This window comes from Cavia porcellus, unplaced genomic scaffold (assembly GCF_034190915.1).
Source record: "Cavia porcellus strain 051 isolate PalLab524CR breed Dunkin Hartley unplaced genomic scaffold, mCavPor4.1 scaffold_14, whole genome shotgun sequence".
Taxonomy (NCBI): Eukaryota; Metazoa; Chordata; class Mammalia; order Rodentia; family Caviidae; genus Cavia; species Cavia porcellus.
In genome coordinates, this window is record NW_026947497.1 from 65377988 (window position 1) to 65405374 (window position 27387).

Genomic DNA, 27387 nt, shown 5'->3' on the forward strand with positions numbered 1-27387 from the left:
TAGCCCTTATTTTTATACAAACAAAACTTTATTGAAGCATAATTTCCACGCAACAGAATGCACAACTCCTAAGTGCACAACCTATTAAATTTTGATCAATATGTACACTTATATAACCATGCTACAGATACAGCGCAAGATACAGCTCCCTTTCATCCCCCAGAAAGTTTCCTTGTCACCTCTGACCCATGCTCTGCCCTCGGAAGGCTCCTTACACCACGGCCTCCCTCCCATAAAACGTGAGTGAAGGTGCCTCTGTCACTCATGGGCCGCAGCTCAGTGTGGGCGGGGCTCACGGTTGCCATGACGTCCGCTCTCTTAGCTGGCCAAGCCCACGGAGAGAGCCCACGTCTCTTGGTCTAGGTCCTCCAAAGAAAAGGCGACTGGCATCCCAATGCTATGATGGATTGTGGGCTGAATTACTGCCGACATCAGGGACACACAGTGCTTCAGAGGACAGGCAGGGTTTGACCAGCGGAAGTGCTTAGGTAAGAGAAAAGACACATCAGTCAGCTTGTCAGGGCTTCTTTTGGGGCATGAATGCTGTCGATTATCATACTATGCAGTATCTTGTCCGGGAGAACCAAGCAGCAACGTTTTCCTTCTTCTAACTTACGATGCACGCACGTTCAGAACTCATGAAACACAATGACATATTACTTCGATCATAAGTACTGTAGATCCCTCTCTCACCAGAGCTCCATCATGAGAAAAATCTCAATTATAACAACATAATGATTTGGCTGACATGAAGGCAAAAATCTGTATTTTAATGGCTAACTAAAGACTTATGACTATGGGTACATACTCTGCTCATTCAAGTATCACTGGCCTATCAACAAAACTCAGGCATGGGCAACAATTTCATTTAGTCATCTTGACATTTTCTTATCTTCAGACATATGGAAATCATAGCTTCATATATATATATATTAATTTTTATTAGTATGTTTGTCAAAGTAGGACAATAGACTACATTAAAATGTATAAATAAGATATATATGTGAAAGGATTTTGGCCCAGTTGGGACACTGTAGCCGGTGAAGCTGGGAGGGAGAACCAGGGGGCTCTATCTTGAGGTCATCTTCCCCGCCCCTAGGAATTTACCTGTGGCGCCAAGTGAATACCAATGGGCTACCTGTGCATCACTAATGCCCCTTAGGCTCCACCCCAAACCTAAGCTGCATGTATGCCTCCACTCCACGTGTCTGACGGAGAGAATGCCAGCCCCCGGAGACCCCGGAGGGTCAGGGGGTCTCTCCTCACATTCTTAAAAGTCATTTATATTTCATACTTATCTTTTCAGCCGCACCAAAATTCTATCAATATGAACACATAAAGTGTACTAAGAAAGTATTTTGTCTAGCGATATGTGGGTCCTTTTCGGTACCCTTGCCTCAGGCTCTGCAAAGCTTAGGGAAGCCTGTATGAAAGTGCTTTGAGGACTAGAATGGCACTAGAAACGTGTGGTTTTTGAATACTTGTCCAACTCCTTCTTCTTTTTTAAAATTTACAGCCCAGTGAGATACTTTTTAAAAGCTTCCTCGTTTCTGCTATTTCACATTGTAACCTATACATGAGCACTCTCCCAGGCCAGGGCTGAAGTTTTCATGGGCTGACATTTGCATCTTAACTGTCCCAAAGGCTCATGGGATACAGGTTTAGCTTCAGATTAGAACTACTGGGGATGCGGTAGAAACCTTAAGGGGTGGGGCCGGTGGAACTTCCGGTCATGGGGAGCCTGCCCTGCAGGGAACAGGGAAGCTGAGCCCCTCCCCTCCCACTCCCCCCCCCCACTCCTCCTCCCATTGCTAGGGTAACCTCAAATAAAAAGTAATCAAGGCCTGAGAGGAGATTAATAAAATCTGCGAAACTGTCTAATTTCTCAGGAAAGGGCCCTTTAATGTACTACTGCACCCACAGTTTAATAAGTGTTCCGTTCTGGGAACACTACCAGAACAGAACTTCTCAAATCACCTGGGCTTTAATAATGCAGATGTTGATTCAGTGTGTCCAGGTGGGGTCAGAAATTTGGTCTTTCTAACGAGTTGTAATGATTCTGATTCAACCTATAGGAAGTGTTCACTGAATCCCAGCTCCAAGACCAGCGCTGGCGTATGCGAACCAATGGCACGCATGCTACAGCAGCTGTTTGTATTCCTGAAAGCTCTAATGTGTTCGCCATCACTGTCCTAGATTATTCTTGGTTCTTTCCCATTGCTTATGAAAAGACAGCTCAGAGGAACATTTTTTTTGGTGTGTCTTCTAGTCTTCTCTGGTCATTCAATAAAGTAGTCATCTATATGTATACAAAAATTTTTTTTGATTGTGCGTGTCAAGTCCCCACATGACTGTAACCACCATGTACTGAAAACACATATTTAAAAATTAAAAATAAAAATCTTTGAAAAAAAAGAATAAAGAATTCTTGAAACTCAGTCCTAGATGGTATAAACTTTGGACCCAACAGTTCCTTCTGTGCTGATTTTAGCGTTAGCATCCTGGGAAATCAGACAACGCTGGCTTGAAACTCTGCTTACCTTTCCTTCCAGTACACCTCAAGCCCCTTCCACTGCCCACGGGTGTCTCCTTAGTATCTGTGCCCTCCATCCTCAGCCCACTCCCAGCCATGGGCTCAGACAAATCTACTGCCTAGAAGCAGAGTCCCTAAAACACTGAGGAGAAACAGCCTTCGGACAAGGGTGGAGCTTGGGTGTGTGTTAATCCAGTGAAATCTGGATCTTTCCACTGCAGCCGGTGTTACCCCAACTGATAGGTATGCATTAATTTTTATATTTTCTATACATTTTTTTCTTTAAAAAGGGGACAATTAACAAAAAAGAAAACCTCCAACTTCTCATTCTCTTGGCCTCTAACAATCTTATAAACATACATTGCAGTTTTATTCCCTCAATCCCAAGGAACTGGTATTATTCCAATAAATTTACTGAGAGCCCCTTGTGAATGTCAGAGAGAAGTAAAGTCAGAAAGGCCATTTAGACATTGACAAAAGGTTACATTAAAACGTCCAATCTTTCCTTGTTATCTTGAGCCACAGATAGAATAAAACAATTGAGAGCCAAAGCCAACAGATGACCATGTCACAACCTCCTTAGAGGGTGGCGGTGGTGTAGGTAATGCTGTGAGCTTAGGACTCGCAAGTCCTTATTCCTCCAACTTATTTCTCCTCTCCTGACTGATAACAAAACTGTTGAGCTCTTATTACTATTTAACTTTAGTAAAATGAAGGCACTAATCTATACCTGAATTCAAGTGCCCTAAGGATTTCTGCTTATCTACACTGGACACGTATGTTTTATGTATGGAAAGCAAAATCTGATTTTAAATGGGCCTTTTCCTAAATAGCAAATATGCCAAGGCCCTTGCCTTTGAGAATATAGCATGTTATTATTTACTGCACAATGTATAGTACAGAATATAGCATGCGCATGAATCCATCCTGGCCAGAAAACATACTGCAACAAGGACTAAGGCTTGGGAAGCACTGAAAAGTCACAGCCTGGTTGCCAGCCATGAAGGGAGACGCTTGGCCCAGGACCATCAGTCTCCAAGCTCCTGTGTCTGCCGCGAACCTTCCAGACTTAATGTCTTTCTTTAGGAGCACAAATCCTATAATCTGGATTCTTTTTATTTTATACAAGCAATATATGCTAGTTCATTTTTAAAATGTAAAATACAATGGAACAAATATAAGAAAAGTAAAATTTATCACTTTATCCAAAATGAGCCAGTTAGCTTATTGAAATATAATTCCCTTCTATAGATAGATAGATAGATGTGTATTCATGTACACAATATCTCTGCTTTTTAAAATAAGCTTATGCCTCCTTATTCTATTTTAAACCTGATCTTTCAGAATCTTTGATCATCTCTTTATGACTCTTATCTCAGTGATCATTTATTATAACAGCTTATTAAGGATTTGCTTTTAGAAAATCCTTTTTAAACTTCCCAACAAGAACCAATCACAAAGTTAAAGTGTTTAATGTAAAATGTCTTCGTTAAATCACTGTTCTAAGAATGAGGATGAACAACAAAACACGCACACACAAAAACCATCATTGCGCACTGGGTACCTTCTTTTGCCCTGTACTCTAGCGCGATGCAGCTCCCTAGGAAGCGGGAATACGCCCTCATCTCTGCCTCCGTTATCCGCACCAAGGTGTAAGGGGAGAACCCGGGGTCGCGGGGCTCGCACTGTGTGCACCGGGAAGCCATGGAACCGCAAACTCCCTGGCGCTCTCCACACCCCCCAGGAACTGCGCTCTCAGTGGGTTTAATCCTCTCTCCTGGCTAAACCCTTTGAAGTTCAGTCAAGGTCGCTGCATTCCTCAGAGTTGACTCAGGGTTGGTGAGTGCTCACAGGATTAAGGCCCTGGCAGATTATCCTCTCACTTTGAAGCCAAAGGAGTTGGGGGACCTGATAGACACTATGTGATGAGAGCCAGCGAGAAGAATTTCCTTTTAGAGGTATCCTGCCAGGAGACATCAGGTATTAAAAATAAAATCACAGGGATGCTCTTGTTAAAATATTTTTCCTATGTCAAATTTCTGCTCTCCTTTTCTTCCAACCTCCCCCTGGCTACCAAGGACAAGATCTGGAGCTTAACACTGCAGCCCAGGGCCAAGGATGCTGCTCAGAGGCACAAGCCCTCCCTGCAAGCGCAAGGTCCTGAGTTCGAGGCCCAGGGGAGGGTTAAACAACAACATTACAGCCCATGGAACTCACCATGGGGTGGCAGCAGAGATAGGCACAGCACGTGGTTCGAATCCCCCCAGGTGGGCAGTAGAGTGTCTTGTGAGCTACTCCCTAGGACTGGGTCAAAGTACAGCATGCTCCTCAAAGGACGGATGCCCTCTGCCTGTCACTGTGTGGCCAGCATCCCACCTCACCCACGAGAAGCATGGTGCTCGCCTTTTGGAACCAGGATGTGTGAAGCAAACTCACTCACAGACAAAGGCTGGTTTCCCTAATACACTCTGATTGGTTCTTCATGCTTAAAGTTATTGCTAATAAACATTGTGCTCCAAAATTGCTTATGAATGTTGTGTCTTTAATAAAAGGCACACTGTGAAATAGCCAATGAGCAAATGGTGAGTAGCTTTTGTGTACAAATATTCAGTCTTTCATTGTTTTATTCCAGCTAATTTTTCACAGTAAGGATTGCAATTAATAGAAATGGAAAGATTTTATCAAATGTGTTTAACTTTAGTTTTAGGGAACAGATTAAAATAGATGTGTGATGTGGTCAAAGATATGGTTAATGATAAATTTTAAAATCTATTACAGTAAGCCACACATGGTGGCACATACCTGTAGTCCCAGCACTCGGGAGGCTGAGGCAGGAGGATCATTGCAAGTTCAAGATTAGCCTGGGCTATAAACTGAGTTTAAGGCTATCCTGAACTACATAAAGAGATCCTGTCCCAAAAAGGCAAAAATAAAATAAAATTTAAATATTACAGTGAAAAACACATTGTAATTAATCATCCTCAAAATACTCCCCCTACCTTCAGATACACTGATAGAAACCTTCTTGCCACTTTCCGAAGCAGTGTTGAAATTCCTTGTGAGTGTCTTCAGTTACACTGTTGTGGCTGGATCAATTCAAACTATTTACTTTTCATGGTCATGTTGACATTGGAGAAGAGCCAGAAGCTACCCGAGGTGTCAGTTCTGGTGAACAGGGTGGGTGAGGACGCACCTACGTGTTCTGATGACTCCGTCTTGCTGTTAGACAGCTCTTGGCAGCAGAATTCACTGTGGTTTGTAATCGTATTTGTAAGGCATCCCTGACAGAGCACTTCCAAACCACTTCAGAAAGGGACAAGAATGATGAAATGCGTGTGGTGTAAGCAAGTAGGAGTATTTAAAGGGAGGTTAACGGTGTGCGTCTTTTACTGTACTAAGGTTTTAAAATGTAAACATGACTGTACACTTTTATGACAACTTATACCTTGAAATATTTGTATCCAAAATATACATTTCAGTGAAGTTAGACAAAAAGATACTCCAGGTAACCACTCGGCTGGTTGTGACGATATACAATTTCCATCCACCCCATAATGTAACTTCAAGACCCTTCCTGACCAACCCTGGGTCCTAACCCCAAGGTGAACATGAGCATGATTATCTTTTGATGCTGGGGACGGAACCTAGGGCCTCAAACACGCCAGCCAAGCACCCTGCACCTAACTTTTCTAATTTCTATCAGCCTATCATTCCTTGCAAGAGACTCGTTCTTGGTTGGCATTACCTGGACATAAGTCTTTGAAGAAAAGAACTAAATTAATAGGAATAAATGTAATATAACAAGAGTCTAATAGTTACAAAAGCTCCTTCTTTTCTACTGGTTGGGTACTGTGATTGTGTTGACTCAGGATGAATGAAAAGTCTGAAAGTTTTCTAATACAGCGAGTCAGATAAACCAGCTTTCAGACTACGGTTTGTGAGCAATCCATCAGCGTGGCTCGCCGCAGACAGCCTGTGGGACTTGGACACTCTAGCCCCCCTTAAGCCTGTGTTCAAATTCAGTTGCTGAGGCAATGGTGCTGGAAGTGGAGGCCTTCAGGAGATGCTTGGTTCCTGGGGCTCCAGACAAATGCAGGGTTGTAGTTCCCCATGGGCAGATTAGTTACCATGGCAGTGGGCTGTTATGAATATCTGGCCCCCTCATCCGTGTCTCTCATTCACGCAGACTGCTCACCCTTCTGCTTTCCTCCATGAGTTATAGCTGCGCAAATCCTGTGCCAGCAGCCAGGCAAGCTGCTAGCTGCACATTCCTGAACTTTGCAGCCCCCAGAATCATGAGCCAAAATAAACACTTTTCCTTTATGAATTGCCGAGGGACACTGTTATTGCAACAGAAAAACGGACTAAGGCAGGGCTCTTTTGCTTAATAAATATTAACTGCTTTGTCTTTTCATTCAGATGTGAATAACCACAAAAACCCAGCTGGAGTTACAGTACAATTAAACCTGACAGCTAAGCTTGCTAACTATATGAACCCACCGTGGCAAGGTACATATAACTGCATCCACCCGGCAGCAACCATAATTACATCCTTTTTGCAGCTTACAAAACCCTAGGGAAAAGCTGACTGTAAAATCCTGGAAAATCTCCTATTGGATTACACTCAACTCTATGACATAACTGTAGCTCTTTTTTTTTTTCTTTTCTTTTTGAGACAGGGTCTCGCTATGCAGTTCAAGCTGGCTCTGGCCTCACTTTGTAGCCCAGGTTGGTCTCAAATTTGCAATGATCCCCCTGCCTTAGCCACCTGAGTGCTGGGATTACTGGAGTGCACCACCATGCCCAGTTTCACTGTAGTTTTTATAAATCCCATATTCCACACATTGACCTTTGATCCAGGTCAAGTATCCAATAAAGGACTGCACTTTCTTTAATAGTAAATTCTAAAATAATGGGCGGGGTACTGGGTAACTCTGTTTAGGAAATAGCTGATTATTTCAGTAATAAAGCCAACAGAAATGCATGGCGCCCTGATCTTTTTCCTGACTACCATTGTGAGGATAAAAGGAAAAACAAGCACTCTTAGGCCTCTTAGCTTCACCTCCTGCCATCGTTTTCACAAGCAGTATGTGTTTCATATTCCCATCAGCTTCCCAGAGCCACAAATAAGGAGACAGGCTGGGGATATAGTCAGTGAGAGAAAGCGCCTGCCTGTCAAGCATAAGGCTGTGCATTCAATTCCCGGCACCAAAAAAAAAAAAAAAAAAAAAAAATTTAATTTAAAAAGTAAGGAGAATGAAAAAGATCCACAGCTCAAGAGGGATTCAAATTATCCACAGCACAAGAGCACCAGGGTTGGTATTTTATTTCAGCCAGGTCCTATCACAGGAAGACCACTTTTGTCCTTACACAGTTCAGACTGTGTCTCCTTTTATAAAAGTCAACACCTGCATGGCTCTGCATACTTGGTGAGGAGACTACACTGACTTTCCCCAGTTGGCCTGGGATGGGGCGACTTGGCACACCCAGCTGCTCGCCTGGAAGAACCCCAGAACCTGCCAATGGGTTCCCATAGGGAGTGGGACTGGGGTCTATGTGACTCCACACCCTTCTGTGTTATTTAAGATTCACACCAACAGCACATCTTCCACGATTAAACTAAAAGTGCCCGGATGAAGATTCTTCTGATTGCTTTATGTAATTGTGGGTGTGGCTCTGCACAATGGTCCTCCCCATATGCTCGGCCTTTGTGAATTCGATGGAGCAGGACAGCTAAATAGGACAGTTGTTAAAGCTGAACAACAAAGAATATACAGCAGTATGTAAGACTGTTCTTCACTTCTGATGTCTCAATTTTTTTATTAATTAAAAGCTAAGTTACATGACTAAAGCAGAACTCCACTTTATGACTGTGGCTCTCACAGATAATTTGTGCATTACAAGTATCTCCAAACAATAGTGCAAAGTGAATGAAATACACAGGTAGGCTAAGACTGTCTTCCTATTGTCTTTGGTAACCTAAGATACAGAAGTGTGGTACAGAATCATTAAACAATGCAAAGTAAGTTGGACACTGTAATTAGGTTTTTAAATTATTTTTGTTAAGCTAATGTTAAAAATGATATTAACATGTGTTTAAGACAAAGACCTTAAGGAAAAATAAGTATAAAACCTTCTATGTAATATAAACCCAAAGCTAAACAATCAGTTCTTTTAAATAACAATTCTTAGGCCAGGTATGGTGGTGCATGCCTACCCGGGAGGCTGAGGCAGGAGGATCACCATGAGTTCGAGGTCAACCTGGGTTATATAGTAGTTTAAGGCCAGCCTGAACTGCATAGTGAGACCCTGTCTTGATAAATAAATAAATAAAATTTCTTATATATTTAGCATTGCTTTGAACCTTCTGACTGACACAAAAACAAGCAAAAATGAGAGGCATAGCTATGGGAAATGAAACATGAGGGATTGTCACTATCTGTAGATGATGACCATCAGGCATTTTTTAACAAGTACTTATTGGGAAAGGGGAAGCCATATGTCAGGAGAAAATACAGGGATGTAGGATATAGCTGAGTTGGAAAAGCACTTTGTGGCTCCAGACCCTGTACCACAAAGGAAAGAGAGAAGAAAAAAAAACCCAGAAAACTATTAAACTTAGTCATATTTCTATAAAAGAGCAGGTTATAAAATAAGTAAATCAAAATCAATACCGTAACCCTCCAGCATCAAACAGCAAAAGACATACACATTTTTAAAAAAGATTGCATTCACAATCGAGGAAATAAGAAGTAAAAAGAAAAATCACACAAACTGCTTGGGAATAACCTTTATAAAGAATGTATTAAGGGGAGGAGAAAAGACAGCAGGTTCATAATAGCAGCTACAGAGGCTCTCTGAGATAGCCAGCTTAGATTCCAGGAATGGTGCAGCATGGGGAGTCCTAAGCAGAGGGAGATATATCCTGCCAACCCAGGAATGGACTAAGCTGAGAGAAACCAATTGGAAATGCAGTTCAGGTGCTACGACTGGAACAGCTAAAGTCTTGGTGCTGCTGCTAGAACTCACAGATTGAACTCACTGCTGCTGCTGCGCCTGAATTGGCACAGCCGGGATAGCCTACTAGTTTCAACTCACTGGGGACACGAACACTCTGAGAGTGAGAGTCGGCGAACCCAATTGAGAGCAGAGCTGGCAGGAAACCCTGCATCTACCTGTGGTGAGTGAGAGGAATAAAGACCCTTCCATAGACAAAGAGGCTCCAACAGAGGACATTCTGGGACCTAGCAGACTGGCTGGAACAGGGCGCTGCAGTGACTTCAGTCCCATATTCCCTTCTCAAGCTGGATTGGTGGGGAGTGCTTGACCTGGGTGACACCACAGACTGAGGCCCAATAGGCAGGCCCAAATCAAGTCCCTGTGACTGGTAGTGCATCCTAACACAGTGAAGCCTTCAGTAGGTTGACCTGGAGGGGCGGGTCCATCATAGGCTGCCCGGGTCTGTACCTCCTAGTACACTGCAGTGGGTGGGAACACCTAGTCAGCCCACTTCAGACAAACTGAAATTGACAAAGAAAGAAATTGAGCCTCCTATACATGCCTGTATGGAAGGAACAAAAAATATGAGAAGAGGAGGTAACAAGAAAGGGTCCTCAGTCCCCAATCCTGAGAACACTGATCCAAGAAAAGTAAACACAAAGGAGAATGAGGAAAGAAAACATGCAATATCAGGCATGGCATCAATAGACATAAGGTGATATCATAGGGACCTCATAGATGAGTTCAAAAGTGAAGTATTTAATCAAGTAAAGCAAAATATAAATAGCATAATTAAAGAAATGCTAAATACCTCCCAAGAAAAAACAGATGGTAGAATGGAAGAACAAAAAAAAGGGGGGGGGGAATTGTTTGATGGAAAAAATAGAGAAAACATAGAATACATGAAGCAGATTCAAAGAGATTACCAGGAAACTAAAATCTCTATTGAAAGCTGGCATAACAGTTTGAAAGAAACCAAGGATAGATTATCTGAACTGGAGGACAGGTTTGTAATGTGGGAATATGAAAGGAAAAACTTCTTAAAAATAACAAGGAAACAAGTAGTAACAATACAAAGGCTAGAAGATGACAAGAGGATATATAACTTAAGAATAAAGAATGTGAATGAAGAAGTAGGAGTACAAAGGAACTACAAAGGCTATTCACAGAAATAATCAAGGAAAACTTCACAAACATAGTAAAAGGAAAAGATGCTCAGATGTATGAGGCATACAGTACTCCAGCCACCTACAATCAAAACAGAACTATACCTAGACCTATAATAATCAAGATTCCAGAAATCCAATATAAGAACAGAATGTTAAAAGCTGTCAGAGACAAGAAACAGATCACTTACAAGGAAACACTCATCAGAATTACAGCAGCCTTCTCGGCACAAACCATCAAATCTTGAAGAGTATGGGGTGAAATAATCCAAGCCTTAAAAGACAATAACCTCCAGCCAAGAGTGATATATCCTGCACAACTGTCCCTAGAAATTAATGGAGAAACAAGGTGCTTCCAAGATAAAGAGGAACTGGGGGAATTCGCAACTACCAATCCAACTCTACAGAGAATACTGCAGGACATTCTAAAGAGAGAGAAAAGTACCAGGATTCCAGAAACAGTGGCAGAGAGGCCACAATGAATGGAGTAGAAAGAAAAATGAAGGAGACAAACAGACAACTCATGACAGAAAAAGAGCTCAACAGAAATGAAGCAAAGAAGGTTGGATATAATTTCTAATATAGATGGCCTAGATACACTAACTTAAGGGAAAAAAGAGAGAATGTCAGGCAGAGTGGATCAAGAGGTAGGGTCCACCGAGAGGCTCTTTTTTATAGGAAATATAATTAGCCTGAAGAAGGTTATATAGACCCAAATCAAATATTAGAAAACGGAACTCAAAGTGATAGAACACTATCACTTTGAACCAGAGAGTAATAGGGGTAACTAGACCAGTATTTATGGAAAGGTTGACCAGACAGGCTTTAATAAATGAAGAAATATAACTAGAAATCCAGCCCAGAAGTGAGAAAGTTTGGAAACACTTAGGTAAATAGCAGGTTGCCCCCGCCATACAAAACCATGAGTGTTGAGGAGATCCAAAAATACACAGTTCATTCTGGGGGAACAAAGCGGAGAAATAGTCTTCAAAAAAAAAAAAAACAACAGCAGAAGATACAGCTAATAGTGTATCAGGAATTAAAACCCCTATTACTCGCACCACTCTGCTTGGTTGGAAATTGTTCCATCCTAGTTTGTATACAAGCACTGGATCTAAGGGGCACTGACAGCTGTCCATAGCACAGTGGTCATCTTTAATTTCTTATTAACTCAATCAGGATCCCTATATGACTTACACTGTTGTATCATGATTTATCATAGTTAAATCTGACTTGTTTGATTGTTGCTTATTACTGACAAATTTTATTTAAAACTGTTAGTTTGCTGGTATCAAGTTGAGGAGTATAGACAACTATACTGAAAATGACAATGATTCAGCAGGATATCCATTCTGATTTGACTACCACCTGTTTTTGTAGCTCTACACTATCTACAAAGTTGTATTTCTGTTAATTCTGTTATGTACTGATATGTTCAATTGTACTTTATCTGATTATATAGCCAATTCTGTTGATGATAACAAGAAACAGCACAGTGACCATGGTAGAATTCCTTATACAGCAGTTTTATATGTCTTTTTAGTTTTATGTGTCTATAGGAAAATGTTTAGTTCTGTCCTGCTTTGTTCTGTTTCTCCCTCTAATATAGAAAGGATAGAAATACATGTTAAGACTCATGCTTGCATAAAACTTATAAACAGTTTATGAGAACTGATCTTATGACACATGATGAAATGAACAAATACTTTGAAGGAAAGAAAGGGGCACTGTAGTACTCAGTGCTGATTCTGGAGTGTTATGATGTGAAATCCAGCAATATTATTAATCTTTGTTCAGAAGGATTTTAATCTACTAAATTTTGTTAGCTCTCAACATAAATGAAGATATGGATAAATGTGTACATGTCTAAGTGTATAGGATTGATAGCCATATTACTTAGTTTTTGTTGGATATTTGAACAGAACTGTTTGCAGTCTCCCTGGTTGAATTCCCATTTATATGTTCCACTTTTGTATCTTGAACAACTATTTGTGGGGGGACAATATGTATACATCAACTAGTGATTTATTACTGTTTATTTCTTTTCTTTGAAAGTATGTACTGTTTCTGCCCATTTTCTATTTTGTTTTGTCTTTCTTTAAATAAAAAAAAGAATGTGTGAGACCTTCATTACAAGAATAAGAAAACTTCACTGAGAGAAAATATTTAAATGGGATATATTTCTAGAAGGGCAAAATTTTTTTAACTTTAAAATATCAATTCTTCCTAAATTACAGTCTTAGTACAATTCTATTGTGCTAACTTTATAGAGATGAGGGTATTAATGATTATAAAGTTTATTTGAAAGAATTAAAAAGGCTAGAAAGTTGGGGCTGGGGATTTAGCTCAGTGGCATAAATGCCTGCCTTGTAAGCAGGCAGTCGTGAGTTTAATTCCTGGTACTGGTAAAAAGGAAAAAGACAAAAAAAAAAAGTGCTATATCAAAAAGGCTAGAAAGTAAAAATTTTTTAAAGATTGGTAAGAAGGGGAATTTCTCCTAGAAGATAATTAAAGATATTATGTAGCAATATTTCTGGCAAATATTTAAAAATATTACCTGGCAATAATCAAAACATGTAGAACTAATGTAAAAATAAAGAGAAGAACAAAACAAGACCTAGAAACATTATAAACTCCCAAATAACTGAGGAATCATCAATTTAGAAGGAGTATTTATAATGTTACTGAGAAAACTGAGTCTCATTTAATATATTAGAGAAAGTATGTATGTATCAGAAATTTAAAGTTAAATTTAAAAACCACTCAAAAGTACTAGAAGAAAACTGATGATTATTTACTCATTCTCTACAGGAAGAAGGATATAAAAGCAAGAGAAGAAATCATAATGTAAAGTATCTATACATTTTACGACAGTTTTGTTGTCATTTGTTTTTGCTTGTTTTGAGACAGGGTCTCACTATGTAGCCCGGGGTTGGCCTCAGTTATGATCCTCCTGCCCCAGCTTCTCAAGGGCTAAGGTTACAGGCATATGCTACTATGCGTGACTCATTCATAAAATTTTAGATCTTTATATTTCAAAGGCTGAGGATGTAGCTCAGTAGCAGAGCATTTGCCTACCATGTGCAAGATCTTAGGTTCAATAGCCAGCATTGCTAAAACCCACAAAAGTATCAAAAACAAGATCATTAAGTAAGCAGCAAGCTGGAAAAAAATACCTGCTATAAGCCTAACAAAAGCTTACTACCTTTACCATGTGAAAAAATTTCCCCAAAAAACTTTGTCCCAAACCTCACATGAACAAAGCACAATACAAAACTTAAGACACATTAAACATACGTATGTATAGTAAACAAAGTATGTATAGTAAAAGTTAGCTCTGTACCCAGGCAGGGTGACTCATGTCTGTAATCCTAGCTCTAAGAGAGGGTAAGGCCGGAGGATTGAAAGTTTGAGTCCTGCATGGATGAGTTAGTGAGGCCCTGGGTCAGAAAAAGTAAAAGATGGGGTGAAACTCAGTGGTATAGCATTTGTGGGTTCAATCTCCAAGATCTACTGTCCCCCAACTGAAAAAAAACAGCACCATTTACCAGTAATTTTTAAAATGCAATTAAAGTGAATAATACACCACTTTTGTCCATTAAATGAGCAAAAATTAAAGTAATAAGCCATAAAATGGACATTACCAAAGTGTTAATGACATCACAGGTATTGTACAATAGACGTAAGAGACATTATCTTAAAAGAACACAACATTCTCTATCATTATCTCCATTTAACACATGAATAAATGAATCCCAAATGCTAAAGAAGAGATCGGGTGAATACAGGGCCTGCGATACCCTGTTGATGGGTTTCTAAATGGTATAAGTTTCCTAGAAGGCAATCTAGCTGAAACATATTTTAAAATTTAATAGATGCATACTCATTGCTCAATAATATTTTCTAGAACTTCATTTAAAAAATGTGAGCCGGTGATTTAGCTCAGTCACTTAAGTGCCTGCCTGGCAAGCATGAGGTTGTGAGTTCTATCCCTGGTACCAAAAAAAAAAAAAATATGAGTGAGTGTGTGTGTGTGTGTGTGTGTGTGTGTGTGTGTGTGTGTGTGAAATATATGCAGAATTTTTCAAGCAGAGATACTCCCTGCATTATTTAAAATAACATTAATAGTTAACTATTATGCTATATGAAATAACCTATATGACCAACAATCAGGCAATAAATTTAATAATAAATTAAATTAGAAAACAATGTAGTCATTCACATGCTGTTGATATAGGTGTTTTATAATATAGGGTATTGTTTCTAAAATAATTTAATTGATAGTGTAGTTTTTAAAGGCAGGATACAATTTACATTACTGTATCTGTATTATATATGTATGTATCTTTATCTATGTCTACATATAGTAAGCTAGATTATATCACTTTAAATATATAAAAACGTCAAAAGAAAAAACTGGAAGGGTACTCCAAGGATAACTGGTTATTACTAGGATATAGAACTAAAGATCTTCTTTGTATTTTTCTGCATTTTCCAAGTGTTATACAATAAGCATGTATAGTTTTTTCTGTGCTGTTTCTATTTGTTACCACTCTAACATATTTTAACAGATAGACAGCATTGCATAATTTGAATGTTGCACATCCTCCCAAGGCTATGTTAAAAGACTTGGTTCCCAGGGGCTGGGGATTTAGCTCAGCAGCATAAGTGCCTGCATTGTAAGCAGGCAGTTGTGAGTTCGATCCCCAGTACCGATAAAAAGGAAAGAGACAAAAAAAAAAAAAAAAAAAAAAAAAGACTTGGTCCCCAAGTGATCCTACACAGAGGTGGTGGAACCTTTAAAAGGTGGGGCTAAGTGAGAGGTCTTTAGGTTATTGGGGTGGACCCTTAAAGGGAACTGCAGGGCACTCCCCCTACTGCCCATTTCTGCTACCTGACTCATGATGTAAGTGGTACTGGTCCACTTTCTGCTCTCACCATGATGTGCTGTGGGCACAGCAAGGAGGCCAACAGAACTTAGTCTGGAACCTCCAAATATGGGAACCAAAATAAACCTTTTCTCTTTATATCTTGAGTATCTCTGGTGTTTTGCTGTGATAATAAAAAGCTGACTAATACATGATAGATAAAAATACATTCTTTTAAGTATACAGTTGTATGGTTTTATGGGAGGGCTCATTTGCTTTGAGACAGGGTCTCACTACATAGTTCAGGCTGGCCTTGAATTTACCATGGAGCTTAGGCTGGCCTCACACTCAAAGTAATCTTCTGCCTCAACTTCCCAAGCACTGGGATTAGAGGCCTGAGCCACCACGCCTGGCAGTTGTATGGGTTTTGACAAATACTTGCAGCCATGTAACCATTGCCACAATCAGTACACAAAGTAGTTTCCCCTCTACTCAGACCACCACCTCTTACCCATGGAAACCATTCCATTCTGTAGTTTTACCTTTTCCCAATGTCATACAAATGGACTCCGTTATGATACCCCTTTTGAGCCTGGCATCTCTCCCTTAGCACAGTGCAGTTCAGATTGATTTGTGTTGCCATGTGTACCAAGAATTCGTTTCTTCTCAGTATTGACTGTTCCTTGGGCAGGTGGGCCATCCTGGGTTATCCATTCCCCAAGCGAGGTATATTTAGGTTGTTTCCAAGTTTGGTGGCTAAGAATAAGACTGCTGTGATATTCACATACAGCTTCTGGAGTGACCATGAGTTTTCATCTTCGAGAGGATGGGATTCCTGAGTTGTAGAGTAAGTGTATGTTTATATCTTTTTTTTTTTTTTTTTTTTTGAGACAAGGTCTGACTATGTAGCTGAGGCTGTCCTTGAACCCCCCAGGCTGGGCTCCAACTCACAGTGATCTGACGCTCGGCAAACGTGCACCACCATGCCTGGTGTTTTCAATTCTTACAAAGTGTACTTTATCAAATTCCTCTTTTGCAAATCACACACTTGTTTTTGAGCAAAAGAACTCTGTCCGATCAAGGTTCCAAAGGCTTTCTGCCATGTTTTCTAATAGCAAACTAGGTTTTCCATTTAGAATCCATGACCACATTGAGTTAATTTCTGTATACAGAGTGATGTACAGTCTTCTGCCTTTCCCTGTCAAATTGCTTTATTCCCTTAGTCAAAAATCAATTAACTCATATTTATGGGGGCCTATTTCAGAAATCTCTTTTCTGGTCCACTGGTCTAGAATTCCATCCTTTTGATAGCATCACTCTATCTTGATCACTTTGGCTCACAGTGAATATTGAAATTATTTCATGTAAATCCTCTAAATGTGTTCTCTTTCCGAAAAAAAGGATTGTCAATTATGATTGGCTTTGCCTACTACAGTTATCTTTTAGCCAAATATACATTTCTATGAAAATGCTTCATAGACTTTCACTGGAGTTACGTTTAATTTATGAGCAATTTAGGAAGAAGTGATATCTTAATAGTGAGTCACCTCAACCTTAAACACAGACCACATGTTAATTTTATAAACACAGTTTTAAAACCTTTCTGAAATGTCGCACCATGATCACTCCCTGCCTGCTCCTTCTGCTGCTTTTTTAGATCACAGAACTGCAAAGCCACAGAAAATGACCAGGAAACACAAACTTTTTCTTTAAAAATCTAGGTTAGTTTTCCCAAGGCACTGAGGAAGGAAATGCTCCCCCCATACCTGAAGGGCAGATTGGACTGGAGTGGAATTTTCCTTCTCATTTCTGTACCATATGTCAAGGTTTAAAACTCACAGCCAGAGGGCTTTTTTCTCCTTTGTTAGCAAAGTTTCTTTTGGTTTCTGGAAGAAAAAATAATGCAATAGACACGAAAGGTCCTGGAGGTTGAGGAAGCCCATCTTCCCAGTCCAGGTCCTATTTCAACTTACTTAACTAGGCAAGCAGGAAAAAGAGGAAACTGAGGCAGGAGCCGGGAACCACAGTGGAAGAAAAGAGCCAGTACCATGGTGGCAGGAAGGGTCTGGGAGGCCTCAGGAGCGGACTGGCTGGAGGGCACTTTCTGGATCCTGATGGTCCCAGCTCCACTGCAAAGTCTCTGGGGTCCCTAGCCACAAACACCTCATTGCCAGCTTGGAAAACTCCCCTTGGGCCTCCATCTGCTCCTGGGCAGGGGTCATGCCAAGCTGTTCATGCCCCACCTCTGCGCTGGCCCCATGCCCAGCTTCCAGAGCTCTTGGGAGTGTGGTTAGTCTCAATTGGAGGTTAAATAAAACAAAACAGGCACAAGTATCTCTTCAATTGAATTCTAGCTTCTTGGGATACAAAAGACAAGACCACAATGAATTTAAACTAATCCCATACAAAGTGGAGGAAAAACAGACACAAACCAAAACTGGGCTGGGCAGGATTAGGGATCATGTAACTAAGTAAAGAAAGAAATCCACAGTATGTCTGCTAAGCCACCCTGCTCCTGCATTTTGCCCTTGTGTGTACGCTTTGCCCTGGAGTCTCCTTCGTAGTAAAAGTCCTTTAAACGTAGGACTCTTCACACTATGTGTGTTGTAGTGTTGTCACCTTGCCATTACAGGAGGAAGCTGTAACTCCATTAGGCTTAAAAAACATTCAGGTACTTAGCATAAAAGGTGCTATCAGGCAGCAGTCCTAAGCATTTTTTCCTTAAAAGCTTTACTGCAGTCTAAGCATTTCATATTTATTCATATTTATCACTTCTGTATATTTGAAAACTACAAAGTAAACTCTTAAGTTTTAACTGACAGTTTTTCCTTGGAAGAAAGTGACTATTAATAAGTCAGTATTTCAAGTGACTCGTAAAATACTTAGACTTATAGATTAACACGTTCGGATTTCATTAGGCCTTTGCAAAAACACCAAAACTTTAAACTCACTAGTAACACTAGTTTACTAGTTTATAAACAACTCTGTAACGGGAAGTTAAACCAAATGTGATCATGTATGGAGCTGAAAGCTAGCCAGACCTAAATTCCTACTTGGATCCTTTCTCATCGTATAACCTTGTGCAAGTTTCCTAATCCATTTATCCTTCACAATTCCCTCTCCACAGAAAACAGACTAGAGCTTCCAATCAAATTTAATTAAGTTAGCAACTATATAAAGCACAATGTATGATGCCCAACAGGCAGGAAACAAATGGTGGTGATGATGATAACATCATTCATAACTCCATGAAGCCCAGCAGAATGAATCACCAGGCAAGGCAGGAAAAAAAAATCGTTTACATATTATTTCCATGCCCTCCAGCTAAATCCAAGATTTTTCCTTTTTTAAAATTTTATTTTAAAGTTAGTTGTTCAAGTTACAAAATCAAAGCATAAAAAATGGACAATCAAACAATGACAATGCAAACCATTCTGTTTGATGAACTAAAAAAACTTAGTATTATGGTCATCTTGAAAGCATAAAGCAAGTCTCACACACTTAAACATACATATACATAATTTATCAACTAGTGATTTCTTACTGTTTTTTTTGACTAGTCATTTCTTATTATTTCTATCCTTTTTTCTGTTTTGCTTTTTTATCTAAATAAAAAGCCCTACAAAAATTAAAAATCACTCTAATTCTTTTAAAATTTTTTATTTTAAAGAGAAAAAAATAAAAATTTCAAAACAAGATAATAGGAGGGTAACAATGGTTAATACACTGTGTATTATCATCTTTAAATTGATACTCAGAGTACAAGATATAGGCATCTAACTTTCCAAACAATATTAGCACAAACCTTTCTTTTCAATGAACTTAGAGAAATTAGTAGTGTAACTATTTTAACACTCATATTTTTTTCTTTTTTGTCTTTCTTTCTTTCTTTTCTCCATTCCCCCATCCCAATTTCTCTTTCCTTCTGAAGTTTCTTCCCATTTTACAGCTACTATTGTACATTTTGGATCTTATTTATCCTTTCAGCTTCTCACACTAGGAGACAATACGGTTTCACACATGTGTGTCTGGTTTATCTCACTTAGGATTACGGTCTCAGTCTCGCCCATTTGCCTGTGGAGGCATCCTGTGGAAAAAGGGAAGAAGCTGAGACCCTGCAGGTCTGCCTTCCGGCCTGATATCACCCTTCCTTCAAGGCACAGCTCAAGGTCGCTCCCTTGTCCAGGGAAGGTCACTGACCTTGGAGGACCGAGCAGAAAGTAGACTAAACAGGAAGAGCCCCGGAATTGAGAAAGAGCCCCCTTTCTCCTTGCCTACATCTTAGCACTTTCTTGAATTACTGACGAAGCTCACGACCACTTTCTTATCCAAACTCTTACACCTCGGCCAGTACTGACAACTGATTTGTGATTTTTTTGGGCTACCCCTTGACATAGACAGCGGCCTGGGCTTCAAACTGTTCCAGTCCAGTGCTTCACAAGCCTTCCTGCCAAAGCCCCAGGCCCTTTATTTATTACACAGTTGAAACAGGTGCTCTTCTGTTCCTAAGCTGGTGTGAGGAGCTCAGGGGCCCCCTTGTACTCCCCCTACAGCAGCCTGCAGGCTGTGGGCAGGGTCACAGTGGCATCTCATGGAGCTGTGGTACCTGAGCACCTCAGAAGCCACACAGGGAAAATAGCCTTGGAACACATGCCAAAGAAAACAGAGACACATGGAACACAGGGCCAGGCGTCTCTTTTGCCAGGCTGGGGATGTGGCTCAGTGGTACACACTGGCCCAGCAGGCACAAGGCCCAGGGTTCGAGCCCTGCACCATAAAACAACAATGACGACAACAAGAACCAACACAGAACAAATAAAACACTCTGCCCATTTTCTTACTGACTCCAAAAGTTGAAAGCATAAAGCAAGTCCCTGCCACATTATTAGATTTGTTTTGGGGTGACTGCTCAGTCCAAAGCCCTCTTCTCTAAGAACTTCTCTCATCCCAGGACAGAGCTGCTGACTGAACCCAAAGCTGATAGGGTCACAAATGCCTGTTTGCTTTGAGTTGGGCCAATCTGTGTCTCCAGACACAAAATGTGGAGATCCCGAGAGAAGAGGCAATCAGTGATTATCACTGGAGCTGACCACAGACAGGGTTAAGGTGGCCATCGGAGGTCCACACCTATTGATAAGTGAGCAGAGAGCTGACCTGGAGAGAAGGAGCAGTACCAACAGAGCCCAGTGACCAGGTGACACTGGAGAGAGGGAACCACACATCTCAGGACCTGACTGAGCACTTTCAGAACAGAGGTCTCGTTGCATCTCTTCTCCACCCTCCTCTTCCCATCCTCAGTCTAATGTCTTAATTTTATTTTACTCCTAAGCATTTGCCAGTAGACTAGTTCACATGCAGAGCTGCCATCCCAGAAAAGATGTGTCTAGAATCAAAGGAGAAAATGTTCAGGGATCTTCTCTCTACTGGTTTTGAGGCAAGGGAGGATAATGTGTGTTTTGTTGTTGTTCTTCAGTATCAGTATCTGATGTGCATGTGTGGTGGGTGGGACTTGAACCCAGGGCCTTGTGTATGCTAGGTAAGCACTCTGCCACTGAGCCAAGCCTCCAGCCTCTCTCTGCTGGTTCTGTATATTTAAATGGCTAATGTCTAAACATCTGAGCTCCTACTAGGAGTCTCCAGTTTCTTGCTTGGGAGCTGAACCCTCAGCCAGACTGTGAATCCCACAGGGTTTTCCAAGAGCAGACAACAGTAGAATCCTGTGTGCAGACCAACACGGAGTTCTGGATGAAAAGCGTTAGGGATACATTCATCATAAGCAAATCAAATGCCCTGGGCTAACAAACTCATTCAAAACCTGAAGACTGCACTGCTGTTAGCCAGAATCTGCTGCTACCCCTCCTCTCTGCTTTTTTAATCTGTCACTGCTGATAGGCGCACCTTGAGGGTGGCACACAAGCGTGAGAGCCAATCATACTTGGGTAGCTGGTTCTACTTCTGAGTTTTGTCTTCGGCTTTGCAAAGCAGACAGCGGAAGTACAGCTCCAGTGGAGAGAATTCAAATGAGAAGCCACTGGATTTGTGTCAGGATTGGCCTGGCGCCCTGCCTAAAAGACCCCCAGGAAGAAGCCCCAGGTGCTAGAGGCAAGAAACCATCCTGGACAGTCCTATAAAATGCCAAGGTAAAGGAAAAAGGCAGGACGACGATGTCCTGGCATCTGAAGCCATCTCATCTCACTTTACATCACACTTACTTCATGCTTGAAGGTAGGAATGGTCCTTGATGCTCTACACTAGAGGTAATCACCGCGCATTGCAGCACTCATTCTAGGGAACCAATCTGACAAGTTTCCATCGTCTGTCACATGGGAAGCTATCGTCATCATGACACGTCAGGTCCTACCTGACTGGGCCACCACCAAAGGCTGCCACTTCACATCATGAGCATAAGGAACCACATTCCCTCAGTCTGGGGCATCTGAATAAATCCAGGGCCTGACTCGGGTCACTAGCAAACTTCACCATCTCACAGACACCTCAGATGCACATGCTATACAATGGGTGATCAAAAAATACTGTGACTAAAAAGTTTAATTATTATTTTATTACAGAAAAAGACACCTTGTTGTTACTCGCCCTGCCAAACACTCTCCTTACTTCAAGCACACTTATCCCCCTGTTCTTGCCACTTTCCAAAGCAGTGCTAGAAGTCCTCTATCAGGAGTTTCTCAATCAAAACTCCAGCCAATGCTTCAGGCAAATGCCATCTAACCGAGAGACGGCCAAATGAACACGTTCCGTACATCCTTATCTGCTTTTCACCAGACCAGCACTGTGTAATACTTGCCTCCTTCCCAAAGTCTAAACGACAATGAAAGGTGAATGTTTTGAATCCACTGAGGTCACGGGAGCAGCCCCATACTACAACTAAAGGCGGTCACAGGACGGGCCTTCCGGTGCTGCTCCAGAAAGTGTCAAAAACAACAGATAAAAGTGTTCACAGCAGTGAGGAGTGTTCTGTGCCTTTTACTGTAATGAAATTTTTAAAAACTTAAACACACGCTCTATTTTCTGACCATACCTCCCACATTACCTATTTCTATAAAGCAATGAACACATTACCAGCTGAGACAGCCTTCAAGGTAGCAGTTGTGATACAAAAAAAAAAAATTTCTTCCCCATCTCTCAAAACATCTACAGTCTACTCCCTGGAAACTGAGAATATGTTAGGCTGTAGATAGAATTAAGTTGCTAATCAGTTGACTCTAAAACACAGAGATTATCCTGGATTACCCAGAGGACTCAATGTACTCAACAAGGGCCATTAAGCATAGAAGAGAAAAAGAAAAGAAGAAGCTAGAGACATGGTAACACAAGAAAGCCCAGGCTAACACTGCTGGCTTCGGAAAAAGAAGAACAGGGCCACAAGCCCAGGAATGCAGGAAGCTTCCAAAAGCTGCAAAAGGATTCTCCCTTAGAAAGCCCAGTGCAGAAAGGAACATAACTCTGCTGACACCTTAACTGTGACCAAATAAGACCTGTGTCTGAACTGCAGAAAAAACTACGTATGTTTAAAACTGAATTGTTTAAAGTTAGCACATCCACTGCAGCAACAATAGGAAACAAACACAGCGGCCAGTAGCACCACCTGTCCCCGAGTACATGTGTGGATCCTTCCATCAAGAGACACAGCTTATGTTTCCTCTTAAATCTGCACTGGGTTCATAGCTACTTTGACCAAAAAAGCCTGAAAGCAGTGACTTAACAGGATTGGAGTCCAAGCATCAAGATGTGCTTAGAAAATCTTGGCTTCACCTTTCTTGGAAACTTGGCCTATCAGGTAAGAATTCCAGATAGTTCCGATGGAGAGGCCCTTGAAGATGGGACTGGCACTCAACCATGAAAAGAGGTGAGATCACAGGGAGGAACACCCAGTTACCAGCCATGGGATCCTAGCTACCATCCCAGTTGAATGATGAGGCATAATTAGATGACCGCTGTCTTCATCCGCTAAGTTTGGGGTAGTTTATTACCCAATAATAGAACACTGAAACAATACCACAATGACAAAAAAGCTCACAGCATATTTCCATGCTGCATCTAGAAAATAAATCCAGCTTTAATGAACCTCCCTAAGGAAAAATAATATTCACTTAACAAATCAGCATATGCTTTTTCTCTTGGACTCTGCTGAACCATGTGGGATGTGTCTTCAGATCTGTGAACCACGGATGCCTTCCCATTGATTCAGGCCTTTCTTAATTTCTTTCAGCAGTATTTTTCAGACTTCTTTTATTACATTCATTCTCATTTTATTCTCTTGACATTGCTGTAAATTAAATTGCTTTTAAATGTCATTTTCCAACTGTTTGTTACTAGTCTTTAGAAATAGTTGATTTTTGTATATTGATCTTGTATCTGGCAACATTGTTGAGTCATTATTGTTTCTAATTTAAAAAAAAAAACGGTTAGGATTTCCTATCTGAGATCATGCTACAGAAACAGATGGCTTTACTTCTTCCTTTCCAATGTGAGTGCCTTTTGTTTCATTTTCTCCCTTACTTTCTCTGGTTGGAACCTCCAGTATAACATTGAATAGAAGAGGTGAGGGTAGACATCTTTGTACTATTCTTGAGGGAAAAATACTTAGCCATTCCAAATTACCTATGATGTTACTCACAAGTTTTCCACTAATACCCTTTATCAGGTGCAAGAAACTCCCTTCATTTCTAGTTGGTTTTCTGGCTGTTTAATCACAAAGATTGTTGAGTTGTTAAATGCTTTTTCTGCTTCTATTGAGGGGATTATGTGGCTTTTGTCCTCCACTCTTTTAATACAGTATATTACATCAATTGATTTGTTTTTGGATGCTAAATTAACCTTGCATTATCACTTGATCATAGGGTATAATCTTTTTCATATGTTGCTGAATCTGTTGTTAGAATTTTGTTGAGGATTTTCACGTCTAAGTAGCAAATGCTGTCTGTACTCTTCATACTTGTGCATTTTTTTCTGGTGTTAGTATTCAGGTAATGCCTAAAATGATGTGATAATTACTCTCACTTTTCTAATTTTTTTTGGTAAGAGTTTATGAAGACTTGCTACTAATTTTTTAAATATTTGGTAGAATTCATCAGAAAAAGCCATCTGGTTCTGAGCTTTTCTTTGTGAGGTTTTTATATGTTATTACTATCACTAATTCATTATTTTATTACTGATCTGCTCAGCTTTTCTATTTCTTCTTGAGTCAGTGTCTTGGTCCACTTTCTGCTGTTATGACAAGATACCACAGACTGGGTAACTTCTAAATAGTAGTAGTTTCCTGGCTTGCAGTTCTGGAAGCCAGGAAGTCCAGGGTTGGGGGTTCCATCTGCTTTAACCATCCCATGGCAGATGGCAAAGACAGGGTGAGAGAAAGTGAGGGATTAAACCTGCCGCCTCAAGTGCTCTCTGACCTGGCAGTAACTAGTGCATGATGGTGGAGTCCTCACAACCTGAACACCTCCCACTGGACTCCATCCCGGAATCTGTTGCCCTGGAAATCAAGTTTCCGATGCCTGTTTTTGAGGGGACACACTCAAACTATAGCCCCCCTCCCCAGTCCAAGTCCTTCATTTGTAAAGCAGAGATAAAATGCATCCCACATATTTCACAGGTTTATCAGATTACACATGAGGGTGAGACACAATGTTGTAAAGCACACAAGTGGCCAGAGGCCATTAGCTGTTCTTAAGGAGCAGAAACTACAGCAAACATGCAAGCGGTACAGCCCTGCACAGAGCTGTCACTGGGAGAAAAGAGGAAGGGAGCTGGGCAAGAACACATCATAGCCCGGCTTGCACAGGCAGTCAGGTTTTTCCAAGAATACTGCCTACTGGATCTTCAGGAATATCCTATGTCCAAAGAAATGCAGGGTGCTTAGTAATCATCCAGACTGCCTGGAACAGTGGCTGTATGGTCCCAGCTACTCAGGAGGCTGAGGCAGGAGGAGTGCTTGAATCCAGGGATTTGAAACTAACTAGAGCAACACTGTGAGACCTCCTCCCAGAAAAGATTTTTTTTAAAAATAAAACTCATCCAGGTCAATGTCCTCATTTATCAGTTTGCAGGCTTCACTCTGAGAGATGCTCAGAGACTCATCCAAGATCTTGTAACAGAGGAACCAATGAAATGATTAATAAAACATCTGTATTGTCCCAGTTGAGACATTGTTGTAAAATGCATCTCACGTATTTTCACAAATTGCTCTTGAACCAATGAGGAAGGATTAACACTCCAATTTTTCAATTTAAGGTGAAATAACTTGACCAGGGAAGGTCACAAATCTAGCTGGTCATTACCCCAGCCACTACCATTTCCCTACATCACAATTTCATGCCCACACGAATACAGTCATGCACTGCATGATGACACTTTGGGCAGTCACAGAGGTCATACACAAGAGCACTCTCATCGGGGGCTGGGGATTTAGCTCAGTGGCATAAGCACCTGCCTTGCAAGCAGGTGGTCATGAGTTTGATCCCTGGTACCAGAAAAAAGGAAAAAAAGAGGAAAAAAAAACAACAAAGAAAAGTGCACTCTCATCATATCCTATTTCCTAGGGACTTTGGAGCCTCTCTAGTCTGCTAGTTTTGGAACAGGATGATATTCCCATGATGATAAAATCACTTAACAGCACATTTATCAAATTGTATCTCCATTCTCAAGTGACAGCAGAATCATCTCAGCATTCAATCAATTTCAAATCCCAAGCTCTGTTTACTAGGAGAATTTTTCTTATTTTACCCTGCCTTTAGCAGTGTTTCCCATTCCATCGCCCTCGAGAGGATTCTGCTAACCTTTTGTCTTTTAGAGTCCCAACTCAGTGCAAGAAACGTTTTTTAAAGCTGAATTATCAAAAGTAGACTGGCCCTCCAGAGCACCTTCACAAAGTGCATGTCCACATCATATTATGGAAATGTACACCAAACACAATGACCAGGATAGTCAAAGCACAAGGGTGATTCACTTATCAAAGAAACACCTGACCCATAAGAACCCAAAGAACAGTTTCACCAAGTGCATAGAAAACTAAGACAAGCACTTCCTGGCTTTAGCAATAAAAATGACTCCTATTCAAAGGCAAGTCTCAGAGGGAGGGCAGCCACAAGTTCTGAAGCAGTGTGCGCCTCTCTCCCGGGCCAGCCCGGAAGAGACGCAGGAAGAAAACACTAAGGAGAAGGAATGGGTGGCAGCCTCACTAGCTGTCTCTTTAGTACACAAGGGTCTGTCAGTCCATGACAACCTGTAATTCAGGAGCAAAGAAAGCAGTTTCCTTTCATGGGTGCATTGCTAACAGGTTTGTTAATGTCATTTTAACTCATGCAAGGGACTTAGACTTGTTTGGTCTCCCTGGACGCACAGAGCCCTCATCTGGGCTCACCAAGCGGGTGTCCACCTCTCTGGACAGAGCAGTAACAGGCAGGGAGCAGAGGCGCGGCTACCCCATAATGAGGAACCCGCATCTGCCTTGCACTTTCTCAGGAACAAATCTGCAGGGATTTGGCAGCAGTTCCCTCTGGTAAGCGCCCACACCCGATGCTGCTCCTGGGGTCCCTCCTTTCATGCTATCCACAAATCACAGCACAACTACCCCTGCCCACCCAGAGGGCCGCGCCAGCTCTTGTGCCTCTCCATTCAGGGCTCCACAGACTTGGCAACCAACCGGTGAAAGTACCTGTCGTGCAGATGTTAGGACCTCCACGGCCTCACCCCTAGGCCTGTCACAGGGCCCTCCTACCCCAAGGCCTGGAAGCGAAAACCCCAGGACCTCCCCGCGAGAGGCGCCATCCACCAGTGCCACCCCAGGGGCCAAGAAGCTCGT

General features: G+C 41.2%; 1 protein-coding gene and 1 long non-coding RNA gene across 7 annotated transcripts in view; both read right to left on the reverse strand.

Moving 5' to 3' along the window:
* On the reverse strand, positions 1 to 27384 carry LOC134478750 (uncharacterized). Its single transcript, XR_010051610.1, has 2 exons — positions 4098 to 27384; positions 1 to 483 (listed from the first exon to the last, which is right to left on the reverse strand). It is a non-coding gene; the product is annotated as an uncharacterized LOC134478750 (long non-coding RNA).
* Positions 1 to 27387, reverse strand: part of Mcf2l2 (MCF.2 cell line derived transforming sequence-like 2) — a 196929-nt gene that overhangs the window by 169080 nt on the left and 462 nt on the right. The gene's annotated exons all lie outside the window — the stretch shown is intronic.